Below are 21,869 nucleotides of genomic sequence, written 5' to 3' on the forward strand. Positions count from 1 at the left end.
AGCATTCCATCGGTCCGAAAGGCAGTTTATGCCCTCTTTATTGCTTTGCCATTGTGTACCGAGAATGTCGCCGCAACGGACATTTATTTCTTCATGGCGAAAAGAATTCAGGGTCGTATTGTTTGTCCACCAGGTTGCAACATTCAATATTCTGCTGCCAAAGTGACAGCAAGCTCAAAATTAATCCTGGTTACCAAGACCATAACCTCATGATAAACGTATAATCTCTAAGTTAAGAAGAAAAACTATAGGAGCGTGGCACAAATAAAACTTCGTAATTGATGAAAGCTTGTTCCAGGTCCACGAATCGAACGGCACTCCCTGTTTCGTCAAGAGAGCCACTTAGCCTCACTTTTAAATTGTGTACGACAACTCAGTTTTTTTCTCTCGTAAAACCACCTCCTTCTCGCAGCATTTCATCAAAAGTTACTTGATAACTGACTATGTTCTATGAGTTTTATAAGGTAGACATTCGAAAATATCATAGCCTAAGACGCACCTTTCCTCCTGCCATCCTACCACGCTTTAAGGGTATATATTCTTTTTGGAGGCCTCATGGTAGAGTTTCTGGCCTGTGATTACTTTTGGAGGTCACTTGGCACAAACACTCGCCAGCGCTCGTCCTTATAGTCTCGCCTCCGTCCGTGTCCTTTTGCACTGCCGCCTTTTAAATTAAAATATGGGGTTTTAGGTGCCAAAACCACGATGTGATCATGAGGCACGCCCGTAGTGGAAGACTCCGGAAACTTCGACCTCCTGGGGTTCTTTAACGTGCGCCTAAATCTAAGTACATGGGTGTTTTTGCATTTCGCCCCCATAGAAATGCGGCCGCGTGGCCGGAATTCGATCCCGCGACTTCATGCTCAGCAAACTACCACCATAGCCACTGAACAACCACGGCGGGTCTGCCGCCGTTTCAAATGTGTACCAACACGCCCGATTCGCCACATTAAACACTGTTTCTTCTCCGACATATTGTCCAGATGGCCGGTACTGTGATCCTTTTCGCGAGCCGTGGGGGTACTGCTTCTGCAATGTGACCTAATAGTATTGACCATCGGGGCCGCAAACCAAGCCAAAGTGTGTGTCAAGGCGACTTAAGTGATCGCCACGTAATAGCTTTGCGTAACTGAATATGATTTGATTTGCAACACCTTTATAAAAAACAAGAACAAGAACAATTGCTGTGTAGCCTACTTGGCAGGCAGGCACTTTGCGATCGTATTGTGTTTGTCGCGCAATGCCGAGCCGAAAAAAAAAAATACCCGTTTGGTTTGGGTTCGGGTTTAGTGCGTATTGCTTTCGTTCCGGTTCAGTTTTGGTTAAGAGAAATAAATATTAATAACTATTTGCCGATCGGTTCGGCCCAGTTATTCTGCCCTATGGCGCCACTTGGAGGTTAACATAGAAGCTCGCGAACAAGTTAGGAACCGTGCAGAGAGCGATGGAACAAAAATGTTAGGCGTAACATTAAGAGACAGGAAGACAGCAGTGTGGATCAGAAAGCAAACGGGGATAGCCGATATTCTATAGTTGACATTAATAGAAAAAAATAAGTGGAGCAGCGTTAGCCATGTAATGCGTAGGGCAGATAACCGGCATACCATTACACTTACCGAATTGGTGCCACGTGAACAGAAGCGCGATGGAAGACGATCGAAAATTAGGCGAGTTGGTGAAATTGAGAAATTTGCAGCCACAAGTTATAATCAGCTAGCGCCAGATAAGATATCTAGAAATCGCTGGGTGAGGCTTTAGTCCTGCAATGAACATAAACATAGGCTGATAATAATGAAACTGAGTGCTGGGAAAACAGCAGAAGTTCATAGGTGTCTTTGAGTAGCAAAATACTCGATTCAAATTGAATGCGACGATGCAGCGTAGAGTCGGGCGTTGAGATGCCCACAACGCGGGAAGTGACCGTGCGGTTCACTGCTGGGTCCCATTTTATTTCTTTGTATTCTGTTTTGAAGCACGACGCTTGGATAAATTTCGTCTTGCCGCTATCGCCGCGATTTTATCGGTGACTTTTGCGAAAATGAGCTATCGTAAGACAGCCAGGGTACCTCAATAAGAATGAGTAAAGACGTTTTTTCTCTACAACCTGCAGTGTGCGATTATAGTGTACGGACACGCGGAAATTCTCATGTACATATTAAGGACGTGCAGCTCTTGCCATCTCTGCGAAGTACACCCGTGAGAGAAAGTATACGGACCAGGGATTGCCCGATAAAGCCGATTTTTTCTTCAGCCCGTGAATGCAACTTGCAAGTGAAGAAAGCAGTCCAAACATGGCATTGGGAACTTTCCAGTCTACTCGTCAATTTCAGTTTGTGCATGCTAATTGCAAAGAAATTTAGTTTTTTAGAAGACTATGTGGTCCGTATACTCTTGCTCACGGGTGTACATAAAAAACTGAATTGGTAGAATGAACTGACGATCATTGTCGCATTCCGTAATTTCTGTTTCATACGCATTATTTTTAATCCGAAAGCATTTGTGGCTCATGCAGCAGAATATCCGGTGGCGTCCCAGCAGATGGCACAAAAACTTGGGAGACGCTTAAGAGGAATATAAAGCTAGGGCCCAACTCCAGCGCGTTCTACTCAAATACATGTAAAACGCAGAAATGCTTTTCTGAGATAACCCCTGAACCGATTTTAATGAAATTTGTTGCATTTGAGTGAGAAAGGTAAATTGTAGTGACTTTTGTAAGCGGAATTTCTATTTACGGCTTGAACTTTGTTAAAAAAATTTCAAAATTTAAGAAGTGCGAAAAAAATAGAAGCACGAAGTTTACAAAAATAATAGCTCGGCGCCAAAAACAGATATCGCTGTTTTGTAAGGGGCACTCATTAGATCGTTGAAAGCGGACAGATTCGATGTCGATTGAATGTCGATGTCAACGTGAATTCATTACGTTGTGTAGAAGGGTTTTCGCAAAGCAGTATTTCCACATTACTAAATTTTTTCAGATTAATTTGTAATATCTCAGTTTTGTCTGCTTTAGATGTACTGTTAAATGCAATGCACAGAATTGTGATATCAATTTTCATTGCCGGAAGACAGAGTTGTAAACCTTATAGTGTCGTTTTCTTAAAAATTGCGATTTTTGCCAATACCGTTTTAAATATCGTTTTAATCTTAACCACACACATCCTTACTTAGCGTACTATTTCAGCATACAGAAGACACATATTATACCAGGTGCCGAAGAAATAAGGAAAGTGTTTACAAATGTACGCATTACTGTGAAACATTTCGAAATTGGATTTTTTTATGCGAATATTCACAGACAATGGCTGGGTAGCTTTTACATTGGCCTATCAGTTGAAGGTTTTAGGAAAGCGCTTCACCTTTCAATGCGGATGGCTGGAAGGAGACGACGGAACTGGTGATCGAAGTAAATATAACGGCAGTGAGGCCTTCGTTACGCTATTGTGAAGTCGTACTGGCCTTTAACTTATTCTTCAAAGCTTCTATTCGAATAACTGCACTCGAGCTGAAATCTCCCGACTTTCTAAAAAAAAAAAAAGAATATTCTATCAATTTCAATCGACCGCTTATGAGAAGCAGCCATAAACATTTTGAGAAAAAATTATTTAAAGAAAATATTCAAACTCATAAGGCTCTAGTACTACGCGTATCGATGAACTGTAGCAAGGCAAGCGAACATCTTCGGGCTTCCGTAAAGCTGCAGCTGCCATTGTGGGAGCCTGTGTGCTCATGTGTTCATAAGAAGACTCTTCACTTAATTACTCTCGCCATTGTCTAATTATATTTCATTAATGAGATTACTGCATGCTAGTTGACACAAGCCAATCCAACAGACTGCGCCTCGTGTTTACTTGCGGTGGACAGGCTTGACCCAATCCCAGTGGGCGAGACGTCTGTCTCAGCCAACTGCGTCTTTTCGCTTTGAGGCAAATTACTAAACACGCTGAACTTAGTAGCGTATAGAGTATAGAGAGTGTCAGAAAGAAGGAAGGTGGCCGAAGCAGTGGATATAATCTTGAGTTCAAAGGGGACATCGCATAGGAGGCTAGATGAGTGTGTGTGCTCACCGTGGAACGGTTGGTTTTCTTTATCTTGCTCTAGGGCTGACAACATGATCGAATAAATTTCCAATTAATTGGTTAATGGTTTAAATGAGGACATTATTTTTCTATCGTTTAACGGTTGAGTCCCCTCGCTTAAATGAGTCAAGCGCGGCTCCTAAATGGCCACTTATATTGGCCGCTGCTAGCTTTCGATTCAAAATAAAGCACCGCGTTGGGTCGTCGTAGTTTTCTTATGGCTTTCGCCATTTCTTTTTGTGTGTTTAAGTTTTATTCCCTGTTTATTCGCACTGCCACAGCCATCAAATAGTACGTAGAGGCTTGGAACATAACTCACTGGCCTCTCGCACAGGTGTATATAGCTTATTTCCACAAAAATACGGACAGCCCCTATTCAAGACAACGACCTACATTAAGTACATATCTCTTGAAATGTATCGCATGTTTTATTCTTTCTTCAGCTCCTCGGCGGCGCCCAATGCTCGTGGACTGTCGCTGTTCGAATGTACTAATGGAACAAAACTTCTCCGCATCATCTTGCGGAGGGGCACGATAACACTGTCTCCTACCACGCTATGGGAAAGGGGGCATACATTATGAAAAATATAGCAGGAAACCATTTATCCAGTCGCATATCATGAATCGCCAATGCCGCGCCCATTTCGACCGCAGCTGTTCTGCGCTCCACCCCGAAGATTGAGAGCTGAAAAGACATCACCTATAATGAAGACAGGCTCAACGACCGCAACAAACATTACGACACTGATCTGCCGAGCACCGCGGCTGAGGACGGGATGCATGACACGTTAGTATGTCGCGTGACACTCGACAGCGTCTACATGCTCGCTAGCACGACGGTAAACAAGCAAGACCTACATCGGGTGTGCTCCTTCGACACAAGCGAACCACCTTGGCAGTCCCAATGTCCGATCGATTCTGCAAATCGAGACGGCGCTGAGCGGGAGCACAGCGCGTCTTCGCCAGTCACGCAACCTCGCGCAATATCCAGCTGCCCCGCACAGGTTGGTGATGTTGAAAGCAGAATGTGTTTTAGGGAGGGCTGGGCTCGACAGCACAGTCTTGTCGCAGTGCCTATGTCGGTGCAACTTCTGAAAAAGCTGTTCTAAAATGCACGCGTTTTTTTGTCAATAATGTAAGCACACAGGTGAACCGTGATCGCGTAATACATTTGCGACAAAAAAAATAAAGAGATGAAGTAGCTAGTCGCACAAAATCCAAGAACGCTGACTCAGGCTCATAGCTTAAGTGCGTTTAATTTTGTGCTGTGGGCGTATCATCTAAATTGCTGTTCACGACCAAGTACATGCCGCTGAAAGCCTGAGCCGTTTCCCACAGTCGTTTATATTCAGGCAAAAAGGACGGAAGCGACCATTTCTCGAAAATTAACAATTATGTAATACTCAGAATGTTCTCGCGATTACGAAAACAGCCAATACCATTGGTCTGCCAACTGATTTTGATGACGACGTTGCAGATGCGAGAGCAAGCGACTAGTTTTGACACGAGATTGTAAATTCTCCGCTGCATCCAGTGGAATAATGTGTGGCTCACCTACCCACAGAAACCTCGCTATTGGATCGGCAATGTCTTTTTATAATGTCGAAGAAGTGTTTCAGCGCACCTTTCAGAAATGAACAGTGATGACGCAATATTCTGCAGCAGGAGGACTGCAATATAGTATAGTGCTGTTGCTTACTTCGGCTCTGACTCCTATGTTAAGGTGACACATAATTCTGTAGTTTAATGAGTTCTAGTTTCTGAACCGCAATTCGTCTCAGCGTTAAGATATTTACCCCAATGCTGAATATAGTGAAAGGGTAGCCAACTGATTTTATGTCAGCCTCTTGAGGTCTCAACCTAGCATGCATTCAAAGTGATTGCTGAAAAATCTACAGAATAAACTTCTAGAAAGTGATGGTAAGCTATCATGTAGTATAAAACCGATTTAGGTTCAACGACGAATCTATAGAATTGAAAACTATGATAAATAAACTTTCAAATTTCGTTCCATGATGGCGACGAGTTATATTTTCGATGCTCTTAATTACATAGTCAGTTTTAGTGAAGCTGGGGCTCCTGAGTACATAAATGTTGCAGCAAACTATGCTTTTGTGGAAGAGTTCAAAGACAACGGCACATATATGGCTCGCTTAGCATGCTGGGAAGGATGAACTGCGGGCCCAGTACTGAACAGTATTGCTGACTTTGTGTTTAGCCTGGGTCACTTCCTGTGGAGGCTCTTCAATCAAGACGTGTGCAAGCTGAAAGCTAGACAAACATGTACATAAAGTGGCTCCAAGTGATGTCATGGTCAGTCTTATTACCTCAAAGAAAACGTGGCAGAATCAGAGAACACGAAAATTTCCATCCCTAATTGAAGCGTCGGTGTTATGTGTAGCATTTGGTCATCGCGCCGCTTTCAAAGGAAAGAACCTAGGCGTAATGCGTGTCCGCCCTATACGGGTGTGTTTGTTATACGAAAGGAAACATACATCCCTGTCCCATTCACGTCTGTGACAGCCCAGCAGTCGGCTAAGAGGATAGGCTTTGTCGCATTGCTCTAAGAAACGACCAGGCGACATCGATGTTTCCCTTCGCAGACGGACTCCGACGCTGCTGACGTAGTGGCTGGTCGCTTTGTCGGTGGGGGAACAATGAGAAATAGCAAAGTCACTGCAGTTGCTCCTCACTTACGTTTGCTCAGATAAGGTTATCCAATCTGGTGGGCCCCGCTCATATTGGCATGGACTATCTGGAATGGTGGATAGTGACGGCCTAGCTTATGGAACAGTACTTAAGGAGGGTCCCCGTGACTCAAGTGCAAGAATAGTTCTGGGAGTTCGGCCAGCGGGCTAGAAACAGAGACAAGAAACCACGAAGTGGACAAGGGCGATGCTGGCGCTGTAGCCGAGAACGACCACTGTCCTGGTCACTGTTGTGCTTCCTTGTTTATAGTTCTAGTTTTCTTGTCATATGTTTTGAATCGTGAACCGTATAGCACTGATTCAATACTTTTATTGAAAGAGATAGAGAGAAGACGCTTACTAATTGAAAAAAAAAATATGAAAGAACAGTTACACTTTCCACTCGCTTCCATTTGGCCGCTTATTCTGTGCTAGTACATAAGGAAATTGTTTGCCAAGAGGCAAACGTTGACGCTCTATTTGCAACTGACGTAACTTTACGACCTGACACACTTCTTAACTTTCGAGAAACGCCTTAGTCTTGAGAAATTTCTTTCAGCGAGCTTACCCAATGCACGATACTGCACTTTACTAGGGATAACAAGAACTGCGAAGAATGGCGCGAAATCTGGAGCTTCTACGAGTAGCTACGTTGTTTCGATGCTCTTCTAATCAGCTTCCGAGCTGTGTTTCTCATTCTCCATTCCGACACAATCAACAACTGGCCAATCTCCTCATCCGTTTCTCATAAGCCGTCATTTCACTCTGCACCGACTCCTGATTTTCATTTCACTCCCTGACTGCCCCATAATCATTTTTGTTCCTTCCTAGAAGTAAGGATGCACAGAAGAGTCTGCCATGGTGCATTATCATTGTTTCTGCCCTCATTTATTTATTTGTTTATTTTTTTGGTGCAAGAATCACTGCTGTGTTTTTATCTAGAAATCAATGAGCCGCCGACATCTCTTACGATACATTAAATCAAAGGAAAAGGAAATTAATGAAGTCTCTGTTACGGCGCTGGCTTTTAAGCTACGGCAGTAAACTGATAAGTGCCCCGAAGAGTCGCTCTAGGAGACTTGAAAATTCAGAGGCAAATACATCTGTTAGGTTTGAGAAGCATGTGTATTTAGGGTCACGGCTCCATCACATCTCGACCATAAACTGTCATTTGATATTCTTCACAGTAAAGTACGTAAAATGCAACGAACAAAGCTTGCCAGTATCCATTTTTGATTCAATAGCTCCGTGAAGTAAGACATGCAGGACATTGCCTTCTAGCTCTGTTCTCTGTGAAACAAAGCCTCGTACGAGCCGCTCTTCGTAGCAATGGCAAAGTGATCCTATACTCTTTCCTAGATACTCTTCATTGTGCTAAGATCTCAAATTTGCTCTTTGTGCAATTTTATACCGAATGTTATAAAACCACTTTTTGCTATACCCTTATCTACGTATACAAGCTCTTTGCTGGCCTTTAAACTTTTCTTTATATAAAATGCGCCAGCGCAGGCAAGTGGCTTCGTGGTTGTCATGGTCACCTCGGATAGCGTTGGTGTGGCCGCCGTCGGCTGTTGCATATGACTGCCACGTGGCTGTCTGTCACAGACAAACTTAATGAATTGGTGCACATTAGTGCGATGGTCTGATTAATTGTCGCTTGTGGCGGGGAGCACTAAGTCGTCGTCTATGCCCATATACACGTCATGGTTGTATAATACTAAAATATCCTGTTCAGTTCTGCATACTCCTTGGCAGAACCAATTTACATCAAGTGGAGCCTCGGAGTTGCAGCATTGCCTCCATGATGACATAAATGACTAGCACAATGAGGACAAACTAACCTCTCTGACAAATCAAATAGAGCCCTACAAATGATAACCACATGTCGTTATCTTTATATATAGGCTGCATTGAATGACATCTTGATGCCTGTGAGACGGCACACGCTAGTGCTCTTATTTATTTATTTATTTATTTATTATTATTATTATTTATGTTTTGCAGTAAGGAAGGAGCGAAAATTGGGTGCGTTGTCAATTGTGGCGGCGATGGTCTGGCAGTGTGTTCAAATTGTCACTTTTGTCTGTGAGGACAACAATAAAACACAAGCCTAATTCAGCCGCTGTCTTTTACACGACGAGAAAAAGAGTCCACCATCGCCATACTCCGAGTCGGGTGAATAATTGCCCGCTTACGAACGGTGTTCCCACGCTGGACACGGACGCTGAAAGCGAATGCTGGGAGCTTAGAAGGGCTTCGATGGGGTCTAGCATGGCATGAATGCATGGTGTATGGTAGCGCTGCTGAAGGGGCACACACCCTGACACGCAAGCATGAAGCAAAGTTCGCACCAGGTTCGTGTTTTCGTTTCGTGCTTTCGCGTCAGTATCCCTATGTGTCCCTTTTTAGCAGCGCAACCATAGACTACACAGCTATGCTTGGGGCTTCTGTCGTCGGCCAAACTCTGTAGCCCGCAATGACTGCGTAGTGAAGGCTTCTGGGTTTACATGTTGCCTGTGTATTTACAGTCTAACATTGCCATTTTTTAACTATGCATTCTGACACTTTTTCTCGCCCCCAGCGCGAGATAGCCAACTGGCGCGTACTTCGCGTTAACATCCCTGTTTATTTTTATTATTTTCGCCGTCCGCCGGCTGTATTCTCCACATAATTTAAACGCCGCTGCTGCTGCATTCTATTCTTTGTTGTTGATTTAATTTAGTCCTTGTTGTCTGTCAATTTCGTTGCGATAGCGATTATATGGATACTCAAGGCACATTTCTGCCGTTGGCGTCGCCGTGGTATTCTGTATTAGGTCCAAGGGTAATAACATCGTCGTCGCTTGCCGAATGCTGTATTTGCGAGTGAAAGCTTGCGAGGACGAAATCGCGGAGGAAGCGCGCCGCCTTCCGTCGCAGGCAAGGATTCGGGGGAGGGCAGAGATGGGGGAGAGGGCACTCTAATGCCCCGTTCACACTGAGACATTCGGCGTCAGGAGCGGCGCCCAGTTCGGCGGAACCCAGTTCGGCGGCGGCGAAATCCGCCGGAATAGCCCCTACCGCGCCGATCGGTCCCGGACCGATTTTTGCGGCAGCTGCCGCCGGATTGCCTCGCCGCCGCGCGGCGCTGACCAATCGGGGAGAGCAAAACAGAACTTCCAAAGATGGCGGCCGAGTCTCGCGTCATGTCGCAGTCGTCCCAGTCATCGAAGTCATCGAAGTCCGCCGCGACATCTGAAATGCTCATCGAACTGGTGCGCAACCACCCAGTCCTCTACGATAAGCGCCACTTGAAACACAAGGACAACGTGCTAAAGGACGACTTGTGGCAGAAGATCGGTCGCGAGCTTGGGTTGAGTGGTAAGTGCGTGTTCTGCGATCTTTGTTCCTTGATCATTTACATGTACCAGCTGCGCATTGCGATGCTAGAGCTTCGCGCTAGGGTATCAAAAAAGTTCTGAAGTCGTCCATAAAAAAGTCGCAACGCTTGTTGCTCGGCTAGCGAACGCGTTTGTTTTTGTTCGACGGCCTGCCAGCCGAGTGCACATGTGCGCCGAGTGCGCTGTTTACATTCTCTGAATCTAAACAGCACAGGGCCATGGATATTGTAGCGATGCCTTTTCCCGATGCTGCCTTTCGGCGTGTCGAACAAGACATAAGGCAGGCGAGTCATAGGGCAATATAAATACATTGCGCACTATGGTATTTTGATTTAATCTGTTTTTATATGTATACATTCTCCAAGGAAAATACTTTTCAGTGAATGTGTAGCCTAACATTGCACACACAGTATTCCACAGCTACATTATTAATTGGCATAACAGTGCATGCAGTAAATGTCAATGGTACCGATATAAGGAAGTGTTACGATTTCACTTGTGAATGGCTAATTACATCTTTGACCGCATGCTAAACCTCTGCATGTATGTGTCAATAAAAAATGAAATCTTTGCAGGAATGGCAGCACAAAACAAATTTAAAAACTTAAAGGACACGTTCCAGAAGTATCGGAACAAAATAAAGGACTCCATGAGAAGTGGAGCAGGTGCGGCTGACGTGCCGACAGTGAAATGGGTTCATTTCGAAGCGATGTTGTCTTTGATGGGCCCGGTGATGCAAGAACCGATGTAAGCTCAGCATGACTGTTTTGGTCTACTTTTATTACTTCAATTTCAGTCAATTACAAGCAGGATATGAACAAAATAATTACAAAGGAAAAAACACATGCATACATCCTATATACACAAAATGCTCTTTATTTTACATACACACAGTTGGTCAACTAATTTGCAAGCAAAATGTACATTGAATGCACTGCAACGGAGGGAAATGAATGGCTTGGCATCAAGGTACAACAGTAGTACACAAGTGATGGCGCAGTGTGCATAGAGAATAAACACTGTGACCATGTAAAGGGAAGAATTGTAAATAACTGTGCAAAGATTGATGAATAAGTGGCGATGTGAACATGTCAATAGTCATGCAGTTACACTCAGAGCAACACGCACACATGATGCGATGGCAAAGCTAAATATTTCGTAAGTATTGATATGTTGGCCACATCCTCATTTTTGCATAATATAAACACAACACTTAACGAGTAACTGCTCTGATGAACTACATGTGCAGGAACAATCACTAATGAATAGCGAAGTACTACTAGATGATTTTTGCATGATGAATAATAACAGTAGCATATTTTCGAAACTGGCTATGAAACGACTTGCGTAACCTATGGCGTGGTAAACATAAGTATCACATTTTTTTTATTTTTTCAGCATCTGCACAAACATTGATTTCCCGAGCCGTGAAGGGTAAGTTGGAAGGCACCTCTCACAGCACTTGGACAAAAGAAATAGAGAAAGCTTGCAATGAAGCCCAAATTTTTTCTATCCGGGCAAACAATTTTAGTGGTCATAAAAAGCAACGATGTGCAGGAACTTTTCATCAGAACGGTTTAGCTTACTTAAACATAAAATATTATCCACTCAACTGAAAGGGGATTTTACTGCACACCTGTGTTGTCTGATGCCAGTTCAAAATCGCCTGCAGCTGAAAAGGACAATGTCTAACAATAACACATTTACTTTTTAACAGTTTAACAAGGCAAACCTTGTTGCCCAAGGCCAAATCAATCTCTCTGGCTAGACGACGCTAAACTCAAACATTCCACACATTTTATTTCCTTCTCATCCCGACTTGAAGCACGCACTTGTACCACATAAGATCCCATTTTCATGGAGACGGAAAGCAACAAAATGGAGTCTGCACTGTGAACATTACTCTTCAGCAGATCCTTGCAATATGTGCCGTTACATAGAAGCATAAAACACATGCATACCTTCTGGAAGAAGCGCAGACCTTTACAGGAGCTCAAGTAGTCTGCAAATCTGCACGGATAACAAAGAAGCACTTAACGAGCTAGTCTCGTGACTTATCTTCCTTTGCAATTATGCGCTCCACGAGCTCAGCTCATCTTCCCTCCTGAAGGGTAAATGGACTCGTATGTCAACAGAACCAAATAACTGCACTGAAATTGCACTGAGTTCAATGTATCGTGGCTTCAGTAGGTATTTTCATCACTGCATGGCACACAATTGGAAAATTCCACTGAAAGATCTTATTTCTCAAGTTGCCCTACATAATTTTGCGTTGCTTTAATAAAGCAACTGTCCATGTTCATTTCACGCAAACAATATTCTACAAAGCTGTGAGGAATATTTGAAGCTCAAAAGTGTTTCGTGTGCTTTTTTTTTTGGTGAATGACACATAACACAGAACACCAGTCGTGCTTCGCCAAAGCACAGGCATGGAAGGCAGCACGGAGGTCATCGAGCACAGCCAGCTTGAGGATACCATTTACGATGCAAGCTCCATAGACGAGCTTTCCCGAGCAGGATCGCCGCCACGCTGCGCGACACCTGCAGTCACAGAACCAGATAGGTGAGAGTAATGTTTTTAAGAGTGTTGACCTGAAAATCCCCCAAAATAAGCTTGACTTCATTCTTTTGTTTAGGTTCAGTGCACTCTATATGTGGTAACAGCATTTTTTTCTGCAGGTCAAGGTACAGTGGAGATACCGACCAAGAGGCAGCATTTCAAACTGAAAGGCAAGTAGTTGCATTAGGATCACTTAAAAAGTCCGCATGCATGCGTGCTATTCTATCCACAGATATGTGAATTTTTAGCACAGCGTGTGATTGACAATGTACACTTAAATTTTCTCCTCTGGGTGAACAGGCCCCGTAAGATCCCGAGACTTTCATGCACTGATTCCAGGTAAGATCAGCGCACACACAGTGTGAGGATTATGTTGCTCAAGTGTACACCATTTTTCTTTTTTTTTCAGATCTGCACAATCAGTGTCGCACGTAGACATTGCGTCAGAGTGCCTGCAGCAACTGCGTGCAGTCAAGTCATCGCAGTCATCAAAAGAAGCGCACGACTTGCCATACTTCTTTAGCATGACCATTGCTCAACAACTGCGTTTACTGAATACACATCAGCAGATAGATGCGATAACAGCACTACAGAAGGTCATGCATGAAAAAGTCATGGAAGCAAAGGAGGAAAGAGATATGTGTCAAAACTAGCTTTGTTGCTTAATTTTGCCTAAACACCCTCAGTATGCAATAAAAAAAATTTTTACTCACCACTGTACAGTGTTCTGTCCATGATCATGGACTCTTGCCAAGGGATCTGGCCGTCAGTGACGAAGTACTTGGCAAGGTCGTCCCGCATTTTGTAGGCAGCTCTTAAGAAAGAAGTATCACACAATTATGCATATGCAGGAGTAGCAGTAGCAAGCAGTGGACTACCCAAAGTCATGATTTTGCATGCTTCCTGGGAAGTTCTCCATAATTATGTAACGTGCCACATGAGAACTTCGTTACCTGGTTGAGTGACAGCCTGTGCTACGCAGAGGTGGCAGTGCATTGTTGCTGCTGTCCTCGGCCCTCCAGCTCCCTTCACTGATGTTTCCCTGCCAGTCTACATGGTCAGCTGTTCCAGGAGGGCAGTATGCAGATCGGGAAGTGGGGGACTCCTTGAGCAGGAAGTTGTGCAGGACTACACAAGCAGAGACAATCCTTCTCACATTCTCGTCCTTAGCTTTGAACGGGCGGCGCAGGATGCGCCACCTCTGTGCCATTATGCCAAAGGCATTCTCTATGACCCGACGGGCTCTGCTGAGACGGTAGTTGAAGATCCTTTTTTTGTGGGTCTCGACAAAGTGGCTTGATGAAGAACCACCTTCTAATGGCTGCTCCTCTGTGCTAGCAGGCAAAAATGGGTGAAGACCTGCATGACAAGTTAGGCACATAATGAGCTGCAAAAACAACATTTTCTGTAACAGCAGTGACAATGTCCAAGCAACAAGGCGGAAGAGCAGTATGTGCATCGTTACTTGCTTTTGTATTACTGTACTGGTTATGTATCAAGAAAATGCTTCCTCAGGAAAGTAGGGAAAACCATAGAAATGGCCTTCGAAACAAAAGTGTAGAAATATGTCAATGAAGTGCTTCAGGCACCTCTATTGGAAAAAGATTGCAATGCTAACTCACACGTGTGTATGCTGTATATTTACAGCCCGATATGCACACGTCCAGTGAAAACCATATCCACTAAGGGGTAACACTGCTGCAGCAAGACTGCAGCAATGCAGGCTTGCTTTGCAGTGCAATGCTCAGCAAATTGCACCTTCAAGGACTATGTGATCATCTGAAGCTCAATTCCTTTTTTGAAGCACCTACATTCAATAAGCACTGTCGGTGAACATATTCATTCATGTGTTTGACGGGCAATGCAATCACAATGTGTTCTGAGCTGTTCATTCTTCTGTGAATTAGGAAAATAAACAGCTTTAGGTACGTATAATTAAAACAATGCTGCCGAGCATGCAAAGTAATGAAAAGGTTAAACTTGCTTTTCCTGGGTTACGGCCGCATCATGTATGTCTTAAGGGGAAATGCTTCATCTCCCACCAGGTAGAAGGGAATGTTGCCAACGTTGCCCAATGGTGCATCATGGGGGAATCCTTGCTTGTTGGAAAGAATGGCCTCTTGTAGCCTGCTTCTGCTGAACACACCACCATCTGAGTCGCTGCCATGGTGACCTATTTCTACGTACAGAAATCTGAAGAAGATAACAAAAACACTCCTCTTTTGAATTTTTGAACCTGTTAGGTTGTCCGCAAAGTAGAGGCTAAGGAAAAGAAGCTATGTAACACAAAAGCAACGATACAACTTTGCAGCCTACATTAAGTAAGGTGTCCTTTTCTTTTGTATTTTGAAAGAGATGCACACTTTTTGCAATAATTGCACATACACATGTAAGCAAACTTACTACCTTATACTCAAATATAATTTCTGGGGTTTTGTATGTAAACACTTCAATATCATTACAAGGCGTGCCGTGGTCAGCGACCACGGATTAGCTTTGATCAGCCGGGGCTCTTTACTATTCACCTAAACCTAAGCACACGCCTTTCACTCAAAACAAATCCTCAATATGCTGTTGAACTCTACGTCACAATGAGCATAATTGTACCAGGTTGTGCTGACAATGATTAATTTTAGTACCAGTAACGCATCAATTCCGTGCAAGTACCTGTAGCAGGCGTCGCTGATGGCAAGCAGAGATTTACTGAAAAAGTTTTTGTAGTTCCGGTCCTCACTTCCCGATTTGGAAGGACATTCAATGGCAACATGTTTTCCATCAATTGCGCCCACGCAGTGGGGCATGTTCCACCGCTCCTCGAAATCATTTGCAATCTGAAGGATGAAGGTACACGAGATGAGAATGCATAACCCTGTCCTGTGAGCGAGAGCCACATCAATGAAAGCAACCATTGCAGAGATGACATATCAGCTATGTACGTGCTATCACAAAGTACGTGCATTGAAGACCATGTAATAACATCGTGTTTACCCGCAGCCACTCATCTGCACTTGATGGACAGGCAACGTACAAAGGGCCAAGGACGTCCCACAGCACCTGGCACACCGACGACACAATGCCACAAGCTGTCGAGCGTCCATTTAGGAAGCTAAAACAAGACGAGCGGAGCGTTTCCCCTGCAGCCAAGAATCTGAAGAAAAATGTAAAGAAATTCAGAGAGTGTGCACAATTCCATATAGGTGCAAGGTTATCTACATGGGAAAATCTGCATGTTCAAGGGAAGCCACGCGCATCTTTACAAGTACATTGTATTGCACATTGCCTCGCCTGTTCTGTGGCTATGACATCGGTTGCATTTTGATCAAGGCCAAATAAATCAAATGTGATGCGGTTGGACGTACGAATATCTAATTTATTGCGATATTTAGGACAACTTATGCAACGTTACAATTAATAATAACGTGGCGAGATAAACATTTATTCTCAGGCGCCATGAAACAACAAAAGTGTCGCCTATGCTGAGGAAATGCTGCCTATGACAAACATGCTTTTGACATCTGCTCAATATTTACATACCTAAATGCCATTCACAGCACCACATGAACCGTATTTAGTTAACGCAATTCCAAGCAGACACTCTGGCAGGTTCATTGAAACCACTCGAAAAATCTAGAATGCATGTTTTCAGTTACACAATTCTCAGTGAGCCAAAGCGTCCTCAACGGTTGCATGTGCATGTGTTTTCGACATCTTACCTGACAGTTTGCGCAAGCCGGTGCTCGGGACTGATCGCTTTTCGGAAATTCGTATCTTTCTTCCGAATGTGTGGTCCGACGAGCTGCACGAGCGTGTCGAAAGAACGTGGAGGCATCCTCAGGTACCTAGGAATACAAAACACAGTGCGTATAGCGACATCGAAGTATTTAACTGCACGTGATTGAATGTCACAAATAACAATACATCTCCACTTACTCTCTGTAGTACTCCACGTCGCGATTTCGCAGGAGGGGTAGCAGTTGTGTGGCGTGACCAAGCTGTTCGCGCTCTTGCAGAGCTGGGCGAACCCACCAACGCCGCTGCCGCCGTCTCTTCGGCGAATGCTTCTGCGCGTCATGCATCGCCAGAAAGGTGCTTGCCAACAGGCCGAGCAGTACTGCCTCTTCTTGCTCGGGGTTCATCATTGTCTTTCCAAGTAATGGTGGAGACACGCAACATAAACACACGAACTCTACGCGAGCGGAGACAACTGCGCAATTTCGAGCCGCGCGAACATCCGGGATATCCCGCGCTTGATTGGAGGTTAGCACTTTATGGGCCAGATGGCGCTGTATGTCTTTCCGGCGGCGCGGTCCGCAAGCAGTGTGAACTACGCGATTTTCGGCGGCAGGAGAATTCCATTCGCTGCAGACGCCGGATTCCTCAGTGTGAACGTACCATAATCCGGGTGGTCTGGGCTGCCGTGCGCGCCCGGCCGGGCTGTTGTATCTGGAAAGGCATCTGCGACGGGTACAGAGTCCTCGCTTCACTACGCATTCGCGACTTAGTTCGTGCTGATGCGAGCGGCTGAATGAGGGTCAATGCGATCGCTACTGCTGCCGCGTTTCCTCACTCCAAGCGCTTTGACAGCGAGTTTCCGCGGTCGTCGAGCGAGATGCGTTCGTGTCTGCTTGTAGACGCGTGACGCCCTTGTTAATTCAGTTGCTATGTCTATGTTCGCAAGTTTATACGGCCGATAAAGATTTAATCTAATTTTACTAGATACCACTAATTTTACTATCGCAATCGATGCTTCGCCTTTCGGGTGAAATTGCGACTTTTATTGTCCTCTTCACATTCCTCCTAATTTACCTTCAACTTCTGCTTCTATTTGTTCCTTTCTAAAGCATGTGCTGCGTCCTTCTCTCTGGTAGTTGCCAGCCTGCTCCCTCCTTGTCTTCCTTTTTTACGTCGTATATGTTTGTTTGCATACCGAATAATAATTATAAATAGCGGTACCAGCGCTTAACGCACAATCAATACTAGAAGTTCCTCATGACTTTCCTACAGTCTCGTCCTCGCCGACGCCCCGTGAAATACGCCTTACTTGATCAAAAGTTTTTAACAAGGAGCGTCGCAAAACACTTATCGAAGTACATTGCGTGTTTTCGTCTTTGCCTATAAGCCGATGAATTTGTCAAATTTATTCACGTACTTGGACTCCTTAAACATCTGCAGATACATTATGGTTCATAGCTCAGCTAAAAAGTAAATGCAACGAATTCAGGGCCGGCGTTCACAAACCAATTCTTACGATGGAAAATATTTACGAATTTGGCCCCCGATACGCAACCTTTTTCTTCTGAGAACGAAGTGAATCTTGAAATAATCTACTGTTTCTATTTCATTTTCATATGCACGAATTCAGCATGCGCAACAGGTGCTTCCGATATACCCCTTAAAACGTACGAACTACTGTTTTTAAAATGAGCCTTTGCCCGAATGGAACGACGTCCTTACGTCCTTATGACAAAGGCCAGCACCAAAGGGCGATATCAGCTCGATTTCGTGAACAGGGAGACTGCATTTTAATATGTATGAATCAGGCGCTCAACGCACGTTCATCGCTTATAGAATCCTTAAAGGAATTTAATACTCTCTTAATGTAGGTAAACCTATAAGATCAACAGTTTTTCTTTATCGCATAGACGCACCGCGAAATGAATGAGTCCGCACTTTATTCACCGTAGTTTTGCTTCCAGACGAACTTCGCGCGCTGAAGAACGACTTCAGCGCGCGAATGCATCAGCTGAACCCAAACGCTGACGCAGAAGAGGGCCCAGTTTCTGGAACACGATCCACAGGGGATGCAGACGGCTCTTGGCATGTTGCGTCAGGACTGCGCCGCATCAAGGACGCAACAAAGAAGTTTGCGTTGGGGTTGCATCAACGTAATAAATATTCGCGTGGTGCTGTCTTTTTGGGCTGCCATGGTCGATGCCCTCACAGAGACGCCGTCTATCACGTTACTGCCAGCACTAACAAGATCTCGTTCGCGTTTGCAGCGTAAATGCATTTAACTTCAATATTTGCATGCCTTTGCAATGCAATTACATTTTTTTTATTTCTCCTGCGCATTACCGGAGGCGTCACAGCCATGAGCTGATATTGAATAATCAATTGCGAAATCCCGTTGACCTCGAGCGCTTTTCTTTGTGTCTGTGTGTGCGGCTGTGTGCATGTATTTCTCTCTGTTTATTCCTAGCTGTCTGCGACCCTTTAGTTATAAGTATCTGTAGTGTCAAGGATTATGCGATTTCTCGCTTCATAAAAGCAGAGTTTCTGCTTGCCAGTCTTTATGTAGGAACTGACTGCCGATAAATACACCGCGAGCGACGCTGTAAGCAACACGCTGTGGAGTGGAAAAGCTGAAGTACCCGTAGCACTTCAGGCAGGGCTTAAAACGGGGATGCCCAGATGTTAAGCGGTATACTTGATGCACCATAATGTATACGTGACGGTCAAAGTTGAATAGGGATGTTCCGAATCGTCAGCCGTTGTCGTGGGTGTCGCTGTGTAACCTTCGCGCAGCAGGGATTTGTCCATACACACAAATGCCCAGCAAGAAAGACAGAAGTGCAGCCTCCATCGTAGCGTGATTGGCGCATGCATCACACGCGTCGTGCTGAGGTTCAGGTCTAAGCTCCCACAGACTCGAGCATGTTTGTCACACGTATAGAGATACATGAAAGTAATTTTAGAACACTTCTTTGTCAGATTTAATTCGTATTTACGCCTTCCTTTTCTCTTTCCTGCTTTTCTTTCTACCCTATCCGAGTTGGTGGGTGTGGCCATTAGCGTAAGCAGGAGGAGGCACACCGGGCATGTGCCCTTCCCCTTGAAATTTAAGCGTTACTGTGGCGCCTTCCCTGCCCCATCTTTCTCCCTCCTCTCCCCCTTTACGCCTTCAGTCTGCTGCGGGCTCTGCCTCCCCGCGAAAAAAATTGCTGGCTATGTCACTGGGCGTGGCGTCCCTTTCTTTTGTTGTTGTTGTTGAACTGATGAAATCGGAGCGGTTGGCGCATTTAGATTCCACCGGCTCCTCCTCGTCACTTGGCAAAGAAAAATATTGCAAAAAATATTTAACAAAATGCGCCTAAAATGTATCGCGAAAAACTATTTTTAACAAAAAAAGTTAAAATTAAAAGAAACCACGGAAAATAAATACGTCCTTTTTAGGATACAATTGCTAGCCTGATTTTCGTCCTCTTTTTGAGGTGTTCATATATGCTTACCAGATAAACAGTAATAATCGCCGGATTCGCAGCACAGTTCTTTCGTAGCGGCGCTATGGTGATCAGCCAGCCTGGCGATCAAGTGGCATGGCTTCTGCTCGCAGAAGCCCCAGCTAGTCGGTTGCTCTTCGTGTCTTCCAAACCCGCGCTGCCTCCTTGAGGCATAAAGCCACATTGACGAGCATCGTTATCGGGATCGATCGATTGCACTTAGTGACACGTTTGTACGTGCCCAGTCATTCGTGGATGGCGTCAATGCCGAAGAAGGTTCCAGGGTCGACAGGCAGACAAAAGATGATCGACAATGCTGGCGTATAGCAGTTCAGCCAGTGGCCTAGTCTATCGACCCAGCAACATGGCCCAGAACAAGTATGCTGTGGAATTACGTCTAGCGCCGACATCCCATCAAAATATACATGGCGAGAGATAAATAAAAATGTATTTGCGCACTAGTTATAAATTATTGCAGAACGGCCAAGATGGCGGATAAGAGTCCTGCGCCGGCTTCTTCTCCACATTTAGGACTGTCATCCTAATCGCTCTGCTTACAGCGCCATGAGAATATGAAGCTTAATGCAAACTTATTCTTGGTTCGCAAATAATTATACACTTGAATGAAGAAGCAGGTAATTTCCAGGTTGCTTTCTTAGCTTAGCTGTCTGCTTGCTACGCATAATGGTTAATAATTGTCAAGCCTCTCTTCCATTTATTGCTCTGTTGAAGGCTCAGTAATGTTTACGTCCACCACTTTCATCAACGACGAATTCTACTACATCGTTTATCTGGGAATTATACAAGCGCTATCGAAAGAAATTGAGATTATCGAAACCTCCGGTAATTGGAAGGCGCTGAAGATATAACGTCCAAGAAGGCATTGGCCCACTTTGAAAACTTCCGGGGATATGACGGTGATTCCCCAACTAGTCAAATCCGTAGCGGGCTCCAAGAGGCCACCACGAAAACCGTCCACGCTTCTAAGCGGGGAGGAGGGGGGGGGGGAGGTCAGTTCGTTGCAACCCACATTCTGCAAATTAACCTATTCTGAACAGCTTCGCAGTAGGTACAGCTCTGAATAGATCGATCGCGATGCGCGTTATCCAGCTCGACATTCGAGGTCAGACGCAGGCGTTTGCTCGAGCTCCGTTTTCCACGCCCGGGACAAGGCTACATGCTCCCACTTAATTCTCACTCTCCGCTGGCAGGACGGCGTGTGCGTGAAAATGCCAACCCTGCTGTGTTGCGAGATTGTCCTCGCGGCCTCCTTTTCCAGACTTCCGAAAACAATGCCTACGCACCAGCCGACGCTGGCGTGGTCCGCTGTAGTCGGTGGAATACGTGAGGTCGCGTGTTTTGAAAGCGAGAGCCACACAGGCAGCGCGTCGAGTTAGGTTCGAGCTTGCGACGCAGGTTTCTACTTCATGTGTAAGCTGGTTTAGATTAATTGACACTGAAATGCGTGTAAGTGCAGATACAGACTAATAAACCGTTCTACGGTTTCGCCACAGAGAACAACAAATATTGCAGTAAATATTTAAACCTTCTAGAGCGCAACACATTTTGCATTTTCATGAAATAATGAGGCGTGTGGGGCCATCCCACATCACCCTAGCTGGCCCGTACACCGGCAAAAGTCGCGTCACGTACATATTACGCGTCTTACTTTGGTATCTCATTACGACTGTTCTACTATGAAAAAAATGAAGAATACGTTTTTTTCTTTCCTTTCACCGAGAAACCAACTTTAAATATTGTGATATAAGACATATCTAACAAACTTTGCGCAGGTCTAGTCTTCGTTACGGTAAAGCGTCATTACGTGGTGCGTTGTACTGATGTTCCACGGAAAACTCTTTCAGGTCTAAAATTAATTCGCGATACAGTAGGTGAAGTCGGCTAGACGTTCAACATGTTACAATATTTATTTCATTCGTTTTTTAA

General features: G+C 44.7%; 2 long non-coding RNA genes and 1 pseudogene across 2 annotated transcripts in view; 1 reads left to right on the forward strand and 2 right to left on the reverse strand.

Moving 5' to 3' along the window:
• LOC135919312 (uncharacterized) overlaps window positions 1–21,869 on the reverse strand; it is a 188,607-nt gene that overhangs the window by 140,858 nt on the left and 25,880 nt on the right. The gene's annotated exons all lie outside the window — the stretch shown is intronic.
• Window positions 1–21,869, forward strand: part of LOC139056372 (uncharacterized) — a 61,915-nt gene that overhangs the window by 8,864 nt on the left and 31,182 nt on the right. The window lies entirely within an intron of this gene.
• On the reverse strand, window positions 10,910–16,873 carry LOC135919300 (uncharacterized; annotated as a pseudogene).

Source organism: Dermacentor albipictus, chromosome 2 (assembly GCF_038994185.2).
Source record: "Dermacentor albipictus isolate Rhodes 1998 colony chromosome 2, USDA_Dalb.pri_finalv2, whole genome shotgun sequence".
NCBI classification, from domain to species: Eukaryota; Metazoa; Arthropoda; class Arachnida; order Ixodida; family Ixodidae; genus Dermacentor; species Dermacentor albipictus.